Below are 16,049 nucleotides of genomic sequence, written 5' to 3'. Positions count from 1 at the left end.
ATTTAGCCATACCTATCCATGATATACCTGAGCTGGCAATTATTAAACACATACTGGGGTGATTCTTACACACAACTGGAACATCCCCTGCCACTCTAGCCTCCTGGAGCCACTTCTCCAAGAGGTCACCCTTATGCCGCTTCAGGTCGGCATAGTGGTGCCTGACCTGCTCACCAGTTCGAGATATGCCAGTGGCACTGATGAGGTCATGGAAGAGATGATCCCAGGCCTCCACCTTATACTGGGAGTCCTGGTACTGGCCCTGCAGCAGTCTCTGAGAATGGTCTTTAACTAGGAGTTCTGCCATGACCTTGGACTCCTAGATGCACCAGCGCTGTGCCCGGAAGCGCACACCTTCTCTCCTTACTGTCATAGTGCCTGCAAGGGGAAGCTACAACCAGTTATAAGATGTATTCCTACCTCTTGGGTTTAAGTAGGGCTGATTTCCAGCATGTTTCTGTGATTGGCCAATTTTGGAAAGGCTAAGCTATGGGCAAACCTGCTTAATGAAGGTTGGCATTGTTTAAAGGGGTATAACACTGGGCACATTGAGTTAGCTGGCCTACATACTGCTTGCACCTCCTCAGCTGGCCTGTGCAATGCTTAGCGTTGCTTACATTAGACTTTGCATTATTTTTTTTTTGTTTGGCATTGATTTCTTATTCATTGCATCTTATATATCTGCCTGGTATACATGATTAATGTGTACATACACTCTATGGGATCCTTGTGTTTTTTTGGGGGATTTCAACACTCTATTACAATTACACCTCACTTCTGGGCTTACTGCTGTACCCCAGTTCACATACTTATGTTATCTAGTGGGTTATGGAAGATATGACTGTATACTGATTCCTGTCATAGGTTCAGTTTGGTTTTACTATGATGAGTACTTGTTTGCTGATACCTCATTTGTCTGTACTTCTGTGATGACTTGGTAGTTAACTACTTTGACTATGGTGTATCCGGTCCTGGGTTTGAGACTTGCATGGTTGTTTATTTTGTTGATTGCCAGAACAAGGGGCCATTGGATACAGAGTGATTAAGGCACTTTTGAGCAGTTGTAAATGGGTTTGCGCTGTGGTAAGCACTGCTAACCTGCCGTTACATCTGCTTACAGAGAGTTAGCTTTAAAATTTCTTAACCAGTGTAGACATTGCTTATCACCATGCAAACGGGCTTAAGCCCACTTAATAGTACTTAAATATGCTTATTACTGCTTATTTATGCTTAAACCTGCTTACTAGTCCTTATTCATTATGACACTGACACCTCACATGTGCATTTACTGCAGTACTCCAGTTCATGAAAATATGTTATTTAGTGGGTTATGCAACATAAATATTACTCATAATGTGATTTGCCATGGAAAATGGTATGTGCTGCAGTGGGACTCAAACTGGGAATGCCTGCTCGTAAGGTGAATGCTCTGCCCACTACACTATTGCTATGCTGCTTCATTTGCATATATCTTCCTTGTTATCCTCTTCAACCATTTAAGCTGTATTAGCCGTAGCTCAGTGATGGGCACACTTGCGCACCTATGGTTAGCTTTAATCGGATTTAAAAAAAAATAAATTAAGGGTTTCTTCATTTTATTTATGTATACTGTTGCTGTTGTACACAAGGGGGACTGTTGGTGGGGACATGCGGCCACCTGTGAGTGGTCTCGCTCATTTCATACCCCTTTCTGCTATTCTTCATTGTGGGGAGGGTGTTTATTTTGGGAGCTCTGCTCTCAGACATGCCCCCTGCACTCTTACACATTCCATGTAAGCCTAGGAGCTCAGGCAGCGTGCCTCATTATTATGCATGGCGCGCTGCTGTCCTGCTCCTAAACGTCTGTCTCCGTGCAAGACTAAGCTAGTCCTGCATGGAGGAATAGTAAATCCGGGGAAGGGTCTTACTTAAACTCATTTTGAAATCATGCCCACTATGACACTGATTCAGGGACTTGGTATATACATGCGATTTTATTGGTGGTTTACTGGTCTAGTGACTAGTGAATAGAAGTGAATGAAATGAGGGGCTTGGCACATTAAAGCAATTCTATTGGTGGCATATAAGTCATGTGCCTAATGAATTGTAATGAATAAATTCTTTAATCTGTATCATGTGTTCTTCGTTTATGTATTTGATTGAATTTTTTGTTATTTAAATAATAGCTGGGAGTCTTGTTTTTAATGGTCTGATGAAGCAGTGTGTTAAATTGTGAAAGCACTCACCCGTTATCAATTTTTTATGCCATTAAAGATTTTGCTATTGGAAGCCACAGTAGTTTGGAGTTTTTGTTTTTTTATGTAGTTCATTATATCTACTTCATGCTTTTATTCATCTGTTGTTGCATTTTTTGGATAAAAAAACATAGATTTACAAAGCCTAACAAATTCAATAGCAATGATAAAAGGAAAAATATAAAATAAAAGAGTTTCTTAAATATGGTCACTGTGACATACTGTCCAAAGTAGCAGTGATATGAATAATAACTTGCGAGCAAGGGCGCCTGCAGGCAGGTGCAAAGGAGTGCACTTCCACCCCCCCTGGATTTTGACTTAAAAAAATAATTGTGACATAAAACCACTGCAGTAATCAATACATGTTTTAAATCATTATTCTTTGCTCGATTAATGATGTCAAATGTTCTATGCAATGTCAATCATAATATTACAAGTATGTACAATGATGCTTTTATTGAACAACAAAGTGCACATCAACAGTTTACTGTTAGTGATTAAAATTATCACTGATGTACTTCATCATTCAACTCAGATCATATCCCCCTTCTGGAATGTTTGTGTTCTGTTTAATCATTTGTTTGAATCCCAAACACAGCATAAATGACAAAAAATAAAGCTAGCCAGCAATGACTCTAGATTGTTAAGGAAATTTAAGTGGGTCACACGGGTTGCACTGTAAACCTAAGGAAAGTCACCTTTCCTGTTTGGTTAACAATAACCTGGCGCTGGTAGCAGGTGCTTAACACTGCCAACAGGACAAAGATGGCCACATGAATCTGAAAGCTCCCCAAAAACTGAACTAAAAGCTTGCAAAATAAGACAAATTTTTCTAAATAACCAGCTAGCTATATCAGCTCCATACAACGAATGAATACTTTTTCAAAAACTAAAAACTTAAAAGAGGGGTTTTATTCTGTTTATCCAGGGGTGTAGCCAGACATTTACATTTTGTACTCACATCTAATGTTGTTGCCCACAACAACCCACCAATAATATTAAAAATGTACTTAACCCTCAAAATGCTAGCCCAAGACATATGGGAAGGGAACACTTTAGTTTCAACTTTTACAGTTTATACCAACAAAAAGCTATTTTCATAGGTTTATTTGCACAAGCATTTTCTGTGCCCTCTATACTGTAAACACTCATTAATAGAGGTCTAAACATTCTGTGATTTTTGAGTGTTACCTCTCAACTGTCTCTGATTTTGACTCAAATTTTAGCTCTGTCCCTCTTAATGCCTCCTAAAACTTTCAAGTTTTGGAGAAATGTTTATGAATTATTCTCAATAAACAATGACAATAATACAGACTTTTGATTAGAAAATGTACATTCATTCACATTTTATTATTCTGTCAAAGTCTCAAGGTAATAGTACTAATATTTTAAGAGTCGCTGATTATTTCTGCTTCTTTCCCTTATTCTGTTAACATTTTTCTCTGATTCGTTGAGACGTATGGTGCTGACCTTTCCAATAAATTCTCAGAAAAATATATACATTGAGTGTACTTAGCTATACCCTTGTGTTTGTCCACAACCACATCTACAAACTGGTTCTCTTGAAGAAAAAAAACACATGCCCGGTATTAGCTATGCCTGCACTTGTCCCTGTAAACTTACTTGTTAGTGTAAGCCATTAGTTTTCAGACATACTTTACTTCCTGGAACCTTCAAGTCTTAACACCCCCTCCCCAACCACAGATACACATGGCATAATTCCACTGTAGCATACATCTAACATTTGCAGATATGACAAGAAGTATGTTCAATCATTTACACTTCATTCATACTGTGATGATATGGGCTAGTGCCAGCATAGCCAGATGGAGTACTGTAAAGAATGATATGTCCTTTGAATATCAAACTGATTTATACAAGATGCTTGTGTTACAAATGTATTAGAACTGTACATATATATATATATATATATATATATATATATATATATATATATATATATATATATATATTAGAAAAGGACACTGGAAGAGAAACAATTCACCTCAGTCCAGTTAGTTTTGGAAAATTCTTGAAATTAAATTAGCTGTTAATCCATAAGCACAGCCATCCACTGTGCTGAATAGGACCAGAGATGGCAGGTCTGGAAGAAGGATTTGTTTATTAGTTCAGAAAAAAAAGAGGGGAAGCCCCAGGCTCTGCCATAAACATTTAGATGTGTATTGTAGCTGTCTATACTAAATTCCTGTCTCAGCTTCAAAGGGGGATACTGTGATAACCAAGACTCTGGTAACCAGACAAGGTCATTCTGCCAGCCATCTTGGAAATTATGTTTTAGATATTAAAGAGAGTGTTATCTCAGTACTGAGCATTCTGTCTTGGGCTTGAAAACAAGAAGGACCATTCACCATATCATCTGCCTTGCTCTATTAAGTAAGCATGGAATAGTAATTCTCCTAGATTCAGTCAGGAAAATATAGTGAACCTTAGGTTACATATTGTTTTTCTTTATTTGTCTGAGTCTGTGACAACAGGAGGAACTGCCAGCCACACTGGGAGAAATAGAGCAGTGGATATATGATTTGTGCCTGTACAACTTGCTGGAATTATGTAAATAATTGGATCTACTTCATTTGCCCGAACTTCCGATGCCAGACACCCATTTGCCCGACCCCATTTGACCGAAAATTCATTTGACCGACACTTCATTTGACCGACAAGTATTATTGGCAAGTAAATGGGATATGCTCCCTTCCCCACTGTAGTGCGACCCTGGAGTTAGAATATATAGTTGGGGGGTGTGGGGGGCACATATAATATATTAATTTCATTTAATTTCATATTATATTGTTTACTTTTGCTTTAATATTGCTTAGTAAAACAAAAGTAACTTGTCGGGCAATTAGAAGTTCGGGCAAATGAAGTAAACCCAAATAATTATATGTCATTTGTGTATCAACATTTAGATAGGCATTTAGAGGCAGAAGAAAATGAGAGACTGTGGCGTTTGGAGGCTGAAGAAAAAGAGAAGCAGCATCAACATGAGAGGGTGCTGACTCTTCACCAGGGTCATGGGGGTAATGGGGAAGGGAATAACTGAACCCCAGAAGCAATAAAGATCAGTACATTTCTTCCACATTTTACAGAGGGTGATAATTGTATTTTTATTCATATATTTGAAAGGGTATGTAAACAGTATAATGTTGACCAAGGGCTCTGAGTATGGTTCCTGACCTCCTTACTCTATGGTAAAACTGCAACTGCTGTTTCTAAATTGTTTAATACTGATTGCCTAAAGTATGAGACAGTCAAAAAAGTTTATTGGAATGTTTTAAGTTAATACCTGAAGCTTACAGAAAAAGTTTTGTGAGCATAGATGCAATGCAGTTGAAAGTGTATGTGATTATATTTAGTGAACTAAGCACTTATTTTCATAGGTGGATGAGTGGGTATCAAGTCACCACTTTTGAAAGTCTGGCAGATGTTTGGGTGAGGGGAACAAAACTTTAGCACTTTACCTGATGACATGAGAATCTGGTTGGCAGACAGGGAATGCAACTCTTCAGAAGAGATAGGGAAATAAGGGGATCTCTAGTCAGCAAGCAGGGCATCACTGCACAGGAAAGGGATACCCAGTGCTGCACATAGATATAAGGGAACCCATAGTGGGCAGCCTAAACCACACCAATAGAGTCTGCCAGCAACAGGGCAAGCCACTAGTTCAGGTACAAGGCCAGGATCAAGGGTTAAATGTTTTAAATGTAACCAGTGAGGCCATGTAGCATATATATTTCCATGGAGGCAAGGTGGTGAACCAAAAGAGGGGGAGCCAGCAAGTAAGAATAACAGAATGCCAGTGGTAAGTTGTCTGGAGACAACAGGGGTATCAAACTACAACTAAAGTTTTTATCTTATCTTGGTGGATGGAAAACAGGCCACTGCCAAAAGAGACACATCTTCTGATATAACCACTGTGAAGCCTGCAGTGGTTAAAGAAGCAGAGTGTTTGCTTGAGCAGTCCACTGCAGTCAGATCTTTAGGAGAGATCCCATTCCAAATGCCTTTGGCCAGGGTTTACCTTGACTGGGAAGGTGGAAAAGGAAGCAACCAAGTAGGTGTTTTTGAGGATATCCCTGCAGATGTCTTGATAGGGAATTATTTTGATAATGTGTGCATGCAGTGACACACAGTCAGGCTTGAAGACAGCCATGTGGGTCTGGTAGCCTGGGGGAGGCCCAGACAGACCACATCCCTGAAGCCATGACTGCTGATGTGGCTAATTCAGTGAGGGAGTACCTTACAGCAGTGAGTGTGAAGATGAACCGTGGCTCCTGGTAGGTACTGATGCTCCCTTGCAGAGGGTGACTGCAAGGGCAGAGGTGAGTGGTAGTACCCAGTCTGACAGTGAGGCACTGCTGTCAGAAGATGCCTGACTTCCTGTGGAAGGGGAGCTGGGAAAAATCACAAAGATAGAGTTGATACAGCCTCATCTCTCAGACCCTACATTACTAGGCTTGAGGGAGGTACCTAGGGAGGTGTATGATTCTCAAGCAAAAGGGGAGTCTGTATACTGGAACAAAGGCTTACTTCACAGAGAGTAGACCCCTGAGGGATGGCTAGAAGGTGAGGTAATACAGCAGCTGGTAGTACCCGCGCCTACCATCTGGCACTTCTAGCCATAGCCCATGACATTCTTTTTCAGGTAATATCAGCATAAAGTGTACCAAGAGCTGTATTATGCAGATCTTTTATTGGTCTGGGATTGCCAGCAATGTAACAGAGTACTTCAAGAGCCGTGAGCAGTGCCAAAAAGTAGGCAAGGCAGGAGGCAAGGTCAAAGCTCCTTTGAAGCCTTTGCCTGTGATTAAGGAGCCATTTCAGAGAGTAAGCTATGGATATTTTGAGGCCACTGAGTACCCCAAGTTCCACAGGGAAAAAGCATATCCTAGTGGTAGTAGACTATGCTACTAGATACCCTGAGGCAGTGGCTCTGTCCTCCATCGAGGCAGAGAAGGCAGCAAATGCTTTGTTAGTGGTTTTCATCAGGGTAGGTTTCCCAAAAGAAATACTGACTGACAGAGGTGCCAGTTTCAAGCTGGCTTGTCTGTGGGAGGGCTGTGAGGGTGGAGCACCTAAAGGCAGCCACCTATGATCCCCAGACTAATGGTTTTGTGGAGAGGTTAAACTATACTTTAAAGACCATACCATGGGCATTTGTAGACCATTATAAGACAGAGTGGGACAAATATTTGCCCCATCTATTGTTTGCATACAGGAAGTGCCCCAAGAATCCACAGATTTTCACCCTTTGAGTTGCTGTATGGGCATAGATGAAGGGAACCTTTAGATTTGATTCATGATGAGTAAGAGGGTGAGTGAATCCCACAAGGAGTCTGTTGTGGTATATGTCCTAAGCCATAGGACAAGGCTTAGGGAGATGATGGGCTTGGCCTAGGAAAACCTGGCTGGAGCCCAACAGCAGAAAAAGGCCTGGTATGACAGGAATTCGTGAGCCAGAGAGTATACTGTGGGATAGCAGGTGATGGTGCTCATTCCTATCAGACACAATAAGCTGGAGGCAGCTTGGGAGGGACCCTTCAAAGTGGTAAGGAAGGTAAGTGATGTTAACTACATGGTAGAACTGTTAGGCAGGAGGCAGGGGCTCAAATTGTACCATATTAACATGATGAAGCCTTACCATGATAGGGAGACCTTGGGCTGAGTACTTCCAGTGGATGGCAGGAAGAGTCTGAGGGGATCTGGTGACTGATCTCTACAGTGAGGCTTGGCCTGTCACCTCAGTGGAAGGAGTAGGAATATCCCAGCGGCTATCCCCTACCAAGGTTCAAGAAATCTGAGCAGTGTTACAGGAGTTTATGGACATGTTCACTGGGAAACCAGGGTGCACCCAACTGGTGCAGCACCATATGGATACAGGGCTCCAAAAACCTATCAAGCAAGCTCCTTACAGGGTACCTGAGCAAGTCAAACAGACTCTGAGGGAGGAGATACAAGAGATATTGGAACTGGGAGCAATCCAGGAGTTCAGTATTCCCTGGGGCTCCCCAGTGGTGCTGGTACCTAGTCTCGGGGCCTCCCCAGTGGTACTAGTACCAAAAAAGGATGGCAGCACCAGGTTCTGTGTGGACTACACAGAGCCAGATATCTTTCCCATGCCTAGGACAGATAAAGACCTTGATTCTCAACACTACAGAAAGAGAGAGGTCAGCCTTTGTGACTCCTTTCAGCTTGTATAAGCTCATGAAGATACCCTTTGGGATGAAAAATGCCACTGCAACTTTCCAGAGGCTGGTAGATTATACCCTAGCAGGAGCAGGAGATTATGTCCTTGCTTACATTGATCATATTGCCATCCACAGCCATTCATGGCAAGAGCACCTTCAACATGTCAGGAAGGTGCTGGTCAGTTTGCAAAGGTCAGGGTTGACCATTAAGCCCAGTAAGTGTCAGGTGAGTATGGCAGACATCTCCTACCTGGGACATAGAGTGGGGAGTGGTAAGATCAGGCTAGAACCTGCCAAAGTGGAAGGCATTCAGGCATGGTCTGCCCTGTTACCAAACAGCAGGTAAGGACATTCTTATGGACAGCTGAGTATTAGAGAAGGTTTGTTCACAATCTCAGTACAATAGCTGCATACCTCACAGACCTGACAAGGAAAAACAAGCCAGATAAGGTAGTGTGGACCCCAGCATGTGAGCAGGTGTTCCAGAAACTTAAAGGAACTTTGAGAGGACCCCCTACATTAGCCAGTCCAGATTACAGCAAATAATTTGTTGTGTAGGTAGAAGCTACAAACCATGTGGTGGAGGTTGTACTTACTAGGTTTCCTGAGAGGGAGAAGAGCACCCAGTGGTATATCTCAGCTGCCGACTCCAACACAGGGAGGAATGGTATGCAGCTGTAGAAAAGGAATGTCTAGCCATACTATGGGCACTGCAGGAACTTCAACCTTATTTGTTGTTGTTGTCTTTTGGCTTTTCCCGGTTAGAGGTCGCCACAGCGGAACTCCGGTCCGCTAATGATTGGCAGTAGATTTTCACAAATGCCGAGGTGCCAGCTTGACGTTCAACCTTCAGTGAAGGCATGCCCATTTACGCATGTCTTTCGAATGCCCACCTAACCGCGGGGAGGACATGCAGACTCCACACAGAAGGCACTCCCCGCACTCCAGCTGAGAATCGAATAGGAGAACCTCTTGCTGTGAGGCAACAACGCTACCACTGCACCACCGCGGAAGTAACTTTAACCTTATTTGTATGGAAGAAAATTCACTGGATTTGCAGACCACAATTCCTTAACATGACTACATAGAGTCAGCAAGCTAAATGCCAAGTTATTAAGATGAAGCTTAGGATTGCAGGCATATCACATGACAATACAACAATGTGGTGGGTTCAGCAAAGCCAATGCAAATAGGCTCTCAAAACAGGGAATGGGGTAACATATTCCCAGATAGGCTTATTTCTCTCAAGCCATGTTTCTCAAGGGTTACTAGAAAAACTAGCTTGAGTCTTCAAAAAGAGGGAGATGTGTGATGATAGGAGGTACTGTCAGCCATGCTGGGAGAAGTAGGGCAGTGGATGTATGACTTGGGGCAGCACAGCTAGCTGGAACTTTATAAATAATTATATGTCATTTGTATATCAAACTGATTTTTACAGATGCCTGTGCTGAAAATGTATTTGTGAGGTTTGCCTGTGTTAAAATGTATCAACGGTGCAACCTGCTGGAATGAAAAGAAACGTACATGTACTGTTGTAACTGAATTACATGTATATGTTTTAGTAGACGATACTGGGACAGCAGAGGTTAACCAGATGGCTTACTTTAAGAAAAATAAGTGAAATGTAAATGAGCTGCTAAATCATTAAAACAGCACCTCACCCCATAGTGCTGAATAGGACTGGAGACAGTGCGTCTGGAAGAAGCCTGTGTTCCTTTGCTCAGTAAAAAGAGGGGAACCCCAGGCCCTGTCATAAACATTTATATTTGTATTGTAGCCATCTATGCTAAATTCCTGTCTCAGCTTTAGAGGGAGATACTGTGAAAACCTAGAGTCAGGTGACCAAATGAGGTAATTCTGCAAGCCATCTTGAATATTATATTTTACAGGGAGTAATGTCTGAGTATTGAGTATTCTGTTTTAGAGAACCTGACTAGAAAGACTGCTCATGCATTCCATTGTGCCTTGCTCTATCAAGTAACTTATTAGGGAATAGTAATTTTGCTAGATTCAGTCAGGAATATAGTGAAGCCTAGTTTAAATATTGTTTTTCTTTATTTGTATGAGTCTGTCCATCAATGCTATTTTCAATATTTCCTGTGATTTGAACTCTCTGCTTTACTGTAAATACATATTTAGTATTTTCTTATTTTCTTATTTATTATTAAATATATTTTAACTTTTCATTGTGGCTGATCCTTTTTAGAAAACATTTAAGCTTTGAGAGCATTTGCACATATTTATTTGGTGATAACCCTGGCCACTCCTGAAATCCTTACTGTTTGTTCAACACTACCATTTGTATTAATATTAACTTCACGCAGCATAATTGGTTACCCTTTTAAGAGCCTTATAGTAACTGACTGGTGGCAGTGAATCTCCCTTATAGCCTGGGCAAATTTGGTAGAGCAGGTAATCAAAATAGTTGCCCCATCTATTGTTTACATACAGAGAGGTGCCCCAAGAAGTCACAGGTTTTCACCCTTTGAGTTGCTGTATGGGCATAGAGTAAGGGGACCTTTAGATTTGATTTATGATGAGTAGGAGGGTGAGTGTGAATCCTACAAGGAGTCTGTTGTGATATATGTCCAAAACCATAGGACAAGACTTAGGGAGCTCATGGGCTTGGCCCAAGAAAACCTGGCAGGAGCCCAACAGCAGAAAAAGGCCTGCTATGACAGTAATTCTTCAGCCAGAGAATATACTGTGTGACAGCAGGTGATGATGTTCATTCCTGTCAGACACAATAAGCTGGAGGCAGCTTGGAAGGGACCCTTCAAAGTGGTAAGAAAGGTAGGTGATGTTACCTACATGGTAGAACTGCTAGGCAGGAGGCAAGGGCTCAAATTGTAACATGTTAACATGATGAAGCCTTACTATGATAGGGAGACCTTGGGCTGAGTATTTGCAGTGGATGACAGGAGGAGTATGAGGGGGGATCTGGTGACTGATCTCTGCAGTGAAGCTAGGTCTGTCACCTCAGTGGAAGGAGTAGCAATATCCCAGCGGATATCCCCTACCCAGGTTCAAGAAATATAAGCAGTGTTACAGGAGTTTGTGGACATGTTCACTGAGAAACCAGGGTGCACCCAGCTGGTGCAGCACGATATGGATACTGGGCCCCAAAGACCTATCACGCAAGCTCCTTACAGGGTATCTCAGCAGGTCAGACAGACTCTGAGGGAGGATAAACAGGAGATATTGGAACTGGGAGTAATTCAGGAGTCCAGTAGTTCCTGGGGCTCCCCAGTGGTGCTGGTACCTATTGTCTGGGCCTCCCCAGTGGTACTGGTACCAAAGAAGGATGGCAGCACCAGGTTCTGTGTGGACTACAGAAGACTAAATAGTAACACAGAGCCAGATACCTTCCCCATGCCTAGGACGGATGAAGACCTTGGCTCTCAACACTACAGAGAAAGAGAGGTCAGCCTTTGTGACACTGTTCAGCTTGTATAAGTTCATGAAGATACCCTTTGGGATGAAAAATGCCCCAGCAACTTTCCAGAGGCTGGTGGATTATACCTAGCAAGAGCAGGAGATTATGTCCTTGCTTACATTGATTATATTACCATCCACAGCCATTCCTGGCAAGAGCACCTTCAACATGTCAGGGAGGTGCGGGTCAGTCTGCAAAGGTCAGGGTTGACCATTAAGCCTAATAGGTGTCAGGTGCATATGGCAGACATCTCCTACCTGTGGCATAGAGTGGGGAGTGGTAAGATCAGGCTAGAACCTGCCAAAGTGAAGGCATTCAGGCATGGTCTGCCCCTGTTACCAAACAGCAGGTGAGGGCATTCTTAGGCACAGCTGAATACTAGAGAAGGTTTGTCCCCAATTACAGTACAATAGCTGCTTCCCTCACAGACCTGACAAGGGAAAACAGCCCAGATAAGGTAGTGTGGAATCCAGCATGTGAGCAGGTATTCCAGATGCTTAAAGAAACTTTAGGAGGACCCCCTATATTAGCCAGTCCAGATTATAGCAAAAAATGTGTTGTGTAGGTAGCAGCTGCAAACCATGTGGTGGAGATGGTACTTACTAGGTTTCCTCAGAGGGAGAAGAGCACCCAGTGGTATATCTCAGCTGCAGACTTCAACCCAGGGAGGAATGATATGCAGCTGTAGAAAATGAATGTTTAGCCATAGTATGGGCACTGCGGGAACGTCGGCCTTATTTGTATGGAAGGAAATTCACTGGAGTTACAGACCACAATTCCTTAACATGACTAAATAGAGTCAGCAAGCTAAATGCCAAGTTATTAAGATGAAGCTTAGGATTGCAGGCATATCACATGACAGTACAACACCATATTGGGATCAGCAATGCCAATGGAGATAGGCTCTCAAAACAGGGAATGGGGTAACATAGTCCCAGATAGGCTTATTTCTCTCAAGCCATGTTTCTCAAGGGTTACTTGAAAAACTAGCTTGAGTCTTCAAAGGGGGAGAGGTGTGATGATAAGAGGTACTGCCAGCCATGCTGGGAGAAGTAGGGCAGTGGATATATGACTTGTGCCAGCACAGCTAGCTTGAATTTTGTAAATAATTATATGTCATTTGTATAACAAACTGATTTGTACAGATGCATGTGTTGAAAATGTATTTGTGACATTTGCCTTTGTTAAAATCTATCAACAGTGCACCCTGCTGGAATGAAAAGAAATGTACAAGTATTATTGTAGCTGAATTACATGTATATGTTTTAATAGAGGATACTGGGATAGCAGAGGTTAACCAGATGGCTTACTTTAAGAAAAATAAGTGAAATGTAAATGAGCTGCTAAATAATTAAAACAGCACCTCACCCCATAGTGCTGAATAGGACTGGAGACAGTGGGTCTGGAAGAAGCCTGTGTTCCTTTGCTCAGTAAAAAAGGGGGAACCCCAGGCACTGCCATAAACATTTAGATGTGTATTGTTGCCAACTATGCTAAATTCTTGTCTCACCTTCAAAGGGAGATACTGTGAAAACCTAGAGTCAGGTGACCAGATGAGGTAATTCTGCAAGCCATCTTGTATATTATATTTTACAGGGAGTAATGTCTGAGTATTGAGTATTCTGTTTTAGGGAACCTGACTAGAAAGACTGCACATGCATTCCATTGTGTCTTGCTCTATCAAGTACCTTACTAGGGAATAGTAATTCTCCTAGATTCAGTCCGGAATATAGTGAAGCCTAGTTTAAAGATTGTTTTTCTTTATTTGTATGAGCCTGTCCATCAACATTATTTTCAATATTTCCTGTGATTTGAACTTTGTGGTTTACTGTAAATACATATTTAGTATTTTCTTGTTATTTTATTATTTATTATTAAATATATTTTAACTTTTCATTGTGGCTGATCCTTTCTAGAAAACATGCAAGCTTTGAGAGTATTTCCATATATTTATTTGTGATAACTCTGGCCACTCCTGAAAGCCTTGCTGTTTGTTTAACATTACCATTTGAATTAAGATTAACCTCAAGCAGCATAATTGGGTACCCTTTTAAGAGCCTTATAGTAACTGACTGGTGGCAGTGAATTTACCTTATAGTCTGGGCAAAGTTGGTAGAGCGGGTAATCTGTGACAGTCTTTCCCAGGTGTATGTGTGTGAAAATTAAGTCTCAAGGAGTGTGTGTGTGTGTGTGTGTGTGTGTGTGTGTGTGTGTGTCAGCTATTTGTGGGAGGGGCAGGAAGCACTAGTTTCACAGTGCCAGTGGGTAGCCTTATTGGTGACCTGAGGACAGGCAGATAGAAACACCCAGACCCTGGGTTGAGTGTGTGCCCTGTGACTCAAAGGAAATTGTGCTTGATGCAGAGAAGTCTGCACCTGGAAATACTCCATGTATTCATTTATATTCCAAGTATACATCCCACTCTAGTGTCAGTGGTGAGGATTCAGGATCCTTGATTACTGGCTCCGCTTGGGGATGTCACACTGTCCATCAATGTTATTTTCAATATTTCCTGTGGTTTGAACTCTGTGGTTCATGAAATATATATTCAGCATTTCAATTTTCTTCTATTATTTATTATTATTAAATATATTTAAAACTTTTATTGTGTCTGGTCCTTTTAGATAGTATCTAACCTTTGACAGTGCTCATATTTATTTGGTGACACTGTGTGGCCCACTCTAGGAGGCCTAACTGTCTTGGTCAACTACTACCATTTGTACTAATATAAATATTACACAGTATGTTTATGCACCCTTTGTTAAGGGCCTTAGAGTAGCTGACTGTGGAGTGTCTGGTGGCAGTAATAATTACCTTATGCTCTATGTAGAATGGGGAACAGCAGGTAAATCTGTGCTAGCCTTTCCCAGGTGTGTGTGTGTGTGTGTGTGTGTGTGTGTGTGTGTGTGTGTGTGTGTGTGTGTGTGTGTGTGTGTGCAAAATAAAATCTCACACTTTGTATGTGTCAGCTACTTAGAGCAGGGACACAAAGCACTGGGTTCTCAGACAGGGTGCTGGAGGACTTGGCTTGGACACTCCGACCAAGGACATAATGCTACAGCTGTACCAGTAGCCAGTTTTATTGGGGACCTGGAGGGAGACAGACAGAGAGATCCCGACCCTTGGTTATCCACTCATAAACAGATATATCCTGTAGCTCTGGCCTATGGGTTTGCACCCCCCTGCAAAAAATCCTATGGGCAGCCATGCTTGCAAGTGCTATATTAGAAACTGGTACCATACAAGTTCCCTGTCTTCATTTCATGAAGTTAGAGCCACTTCTCTCAAGAGAATGAGAACTGCTAGACATCCATGATGTGAATTTTCTTAACATGATCTTCTGTTTCTCTTTCATGTGTTTCACTTTATGTGATTATTTCATATGAACTGATTACTATGCCCTATCTAGACAGTTTTAATAATATAATATTATCTGTTGTACTGCATTATTATTTTTTGTTCTAACTTATGCTGTTGCCATCTGCACAATATCATCTGTCAGTTTACTGACTGATATTAATAACTAAATGAAACCAAGCTACTAATAAAGTAAATTTCATAGTACTGACTATTAAAAACAAACTAGCGCATAGAAAATTTGCTCAAGCAAAGTAATAGGTATTCACAAATGAATTATGTGAATTTGGCATTTAGAATATGGCTCCCATAGGACACATCTTCTGTGTTTGGAGTTTCCAAAGATTGCCAGCTTCTTCCACTGCTGTCTAACAAACCTAGTGTGCATGTTAGCCATCCTAGCATAGCAGAAATGTGTACAAACAGAACCATGGCTGGGATGTAAACATACCAGGATACACAGTTTACAGGATTGAGGCAAGAGTAAAAATGTAATAAACAGTATGTGGTACTACCCACTTTCTAAGGTGCGGGGTCAAAGGAACCCAACAAATGAGCAGACTAGGAGGAAGGAAGAGTAGGTCATACTACAGATAGGAAATGCAGCACAATCTCTATAGGTGTTGCATATCAATTCCTACTCATGGTGAGAAAAAAAGGGAAAAAAATTGTATCAGATATATTTCACATGATGGAGAAAGCAAAGGTGCCATTAAGGAGAGGCTTTAATACAGCTGATATTAACTGGAATATCTTGGAGCCAAACCCATCTAACATTATATCAATTCTTGATACATTAAAAAGGGCAATGCTCAA

Source organism: Protopterus annectens, chromosome 17.part0 (assembly GCF_019279795.1).
Source record: "Protopterus annectens isolate FY-2018-M chromosome 17.part0, PAN1.0, whole genome shotgun sequence".
NCBI classification, from domain to species: Eukaryota; Metazoa; Chordata; order Ceratodontiformes; family Protopteridae; genus Protopterus; species Protopterus annectens.
The sequence above is the reverse complement of the archived record's forward strand: the minus strand, read 5'-3'. Positions refer to the sequence as shown.